General features: G+C 43.9%; 1 pseudogene; it reads left to right on the top strand.

Annotated features, from left to right (window-relative positions):
• The first annotated feature begins 933 nt into the window (after window positions 1-933).
• Window positions 934-1,295, top strand: LOC114682449 (annotated as a pseudogene).
• The last annotated feature ends 1,225 nt before the right edge of the window (window positions 1,296-2,520 follow it).

Below are 2,520 nucleotides of genomic sequence, written 5' to 3' on the forward strand. Positions count from 1 at the left end.
CATCTTTTTAATTAAAAATTATTTTACTTTATGGTGTCAGGATGGAAAATCATAAGCTGAATCAGGAACTGTCATCTAAGTCATTTGGGCTGACTCTGGCCCGGTGACAGGATCAGAGGTTTCTCTGACGCTCTCATCTCAGCCAGGGCAGCAGCTGGCACTTGTCTGGGTTTCTTAGTGTGATTCAGAAAGATATTGCATTTGCGTTTACTCATTTGACATTGAACTTTTCTCAGTTATTTGATTTTTCATATTTAAAAAATATTCATAATGTCTGAATTTTATCTGAATATAATTTCCCATAGAAACAGTTCGCATAATGAAAATATTTCAGAGCTGAATTTAGGCTATGGAAAAAGATCGTGTCTTTGGCAATATGCAGTGCAAGGTCATTAAGTGAATGTTTAAAGGGGAGGAGGTCTTCTCTGTTGCAAACATACTCCACCCAATCAGGCCTTCTAGACAGGCTCAGTATGTTCCAAAGGGGGTTTATGCCCAGTTCTGTGGATCCAGTCATGGGCTGGGGCGTCATAGGCACCAAGGATGACAGACTGCTCTTGTTTTGCTATATGAGTACGTTGTCAAACTGCCTCTTAAATGTGATGCTCAGCTTCGATCAAAGAACTTTCTCTTTACAGCAAACAGCGGTTAGTAAAGAGAATCATGGCTGGCCAAAGTACCAAGTTTGGGGACTATCTCAGAAGCGGGGTGAAGAGAATCTAAGAGCCAAGTGATGATGAGGAGAGTTGTGAAACACTGTCTTGTGGGTATGGCATGGTCTAGGTACTCATGAACTCACAACAGCGGTGGTTGCCTGCGTCGAATCTGAACAAGATTGAATGGAAAACATTCATTTAAAGATATGGGGGTCCCCTCTGCTCCTATACATCTTAGTGAGGCTGCAGTGGTCTTCACCACTCTCTGAGCTTCTCCATGCTCTCCAAAGACAAGAAGAAACATGTTGGAAAGTTGGTCAAGAAAGACAAAGACCCAGTAACCAAGTCTGGTGGGAAGGTCAAAAAGAAGTGGTCCAAAGACATAGTTCAGACAAACTCAACAGTCTAGTCTTGTTTGACAAAGCTACGTAAGACAAAAGCTATAAGAAGGTTCCCAACTGTAAGCTTATTCCTCCAGCTGTGGTCTCTGGGAGACTGAAGATCCATCATTCCTTGCCCAGGGCAGCCCTCCAGGAGCTGCTTAGTAAAGGGCTTATCAAGGCAGTTTCAAAGCACAGAGCCCAAGTAATCTACACCAGAAACACAAAGGATGGAGGCGCCGCAGCTGCTGATGCATGAACAAGGTTCAATAAGCTGTACATTTGGAAAAAATAAAGCTTTGCTAAATAAAGAAAACAGAGATGGGGAGGGGCTGAGTGCTAAGCATTCATTTAAAGATAGGGGAACGGTTCAAAGGGCCTTGTCCATGGGAGCCAATAATGGTAGAATGCTGCTGGAGACAGACAATCTTTGTCTTTAGTGAGTAATTCATGTTCCAGTGGATAGCTCCACAATCATGTGCAGGGGAGTAGCCCAGGCTAGACTTCATTGGTCGTAAAGCAAAAACCAAACCAAACCAAAAGATTTGAAAATGAAATGAGGACTTAGTGTTGGGGGCGGGGTGAGTGGTTGAGAGGACTGACAGAAGGTAGGAGAGGGTGGAGGGATGGGTGTGAGCACAGTGTTTTAACAATGTATTTGAAACTGATGAAAAATAGATAACAATCGAATAGGTTCAGAGTTGAAGAGAAGGTAGAAAGAACGTTCAGAGCAGAGGAAAGAAAGGTGAGTCATGAAACAGTGTCTTCTGGCCTTGCACTCATGAACTCACAACTGTCGTTGTTACCTGTTCAAGGTCAAAATTCCAGTTTGGATAGGGGAGAGGACCATAAGGCTCCACTCTTAGCTGAGAAACTACTGGCAGTTAGTGGTTACTGGGAGCAGGAGGGGTCCTTTTTCTTCAGTGGTGTTGAAGCCATTTGTAAGCTGTTCATGCTCCAGTAGATAATTCCCCAATCATGTTCATGCAAGCAACCCTAAAGTCAGTGGATCATTAAAAAAAAAGAAGAAAAAAAGAAAAAAAACCATGAATGTAGGAAGGTGTCTTAGTTAGGATTTCTACTGTTGCAACGAAACTTCATGACCAAAAAGCAAGTAGGGGAGTGAAGGGTTTATTTGGCTGACACTTCGACATTGTACTCCCATCTCCAAAGAAAGCCAGGACAGGAATTCAAACGGGGTAGGAACCTGGAGGCAGGAGCTGATGCAGAGGCCCTGGGGGGGGGTGCTGCTTACTGGCTTGCTCCCCATGGTTTGCTCCGTCTGCTTTCTTATTGGATCACTAGCCTAGGGCTGGCACCACTCACGATGGGCTGAGCCCTCCCACATAAACATTAATGAACACTCTACAGGCTTGCCTATAGCTCAGTCTTAATGGAGGTTCCCTCTTCTCAAATGGCTTTAGTTTGTGTCAAGTTGACATAGAATTAACCAGCACAGAGCGGGATATACTAGGAAGAAGGGA

Source organism: Peromyscus leucopus, chromosome 17 (genome assembly GCF_004664715.2).
Source record: "Peromyscus leucopus breed LL Stock chromosome 17, UCI_PerLeu_2.1, whole genome shotgun sequence".
Classification (NCBI taxonomy): domain Eukaryota; kingdom Metazoa; phylum Chordata; class Mammalia; order Rodentia; family Cricetidae; genus Peromyscus; species Peromyscus leucopus.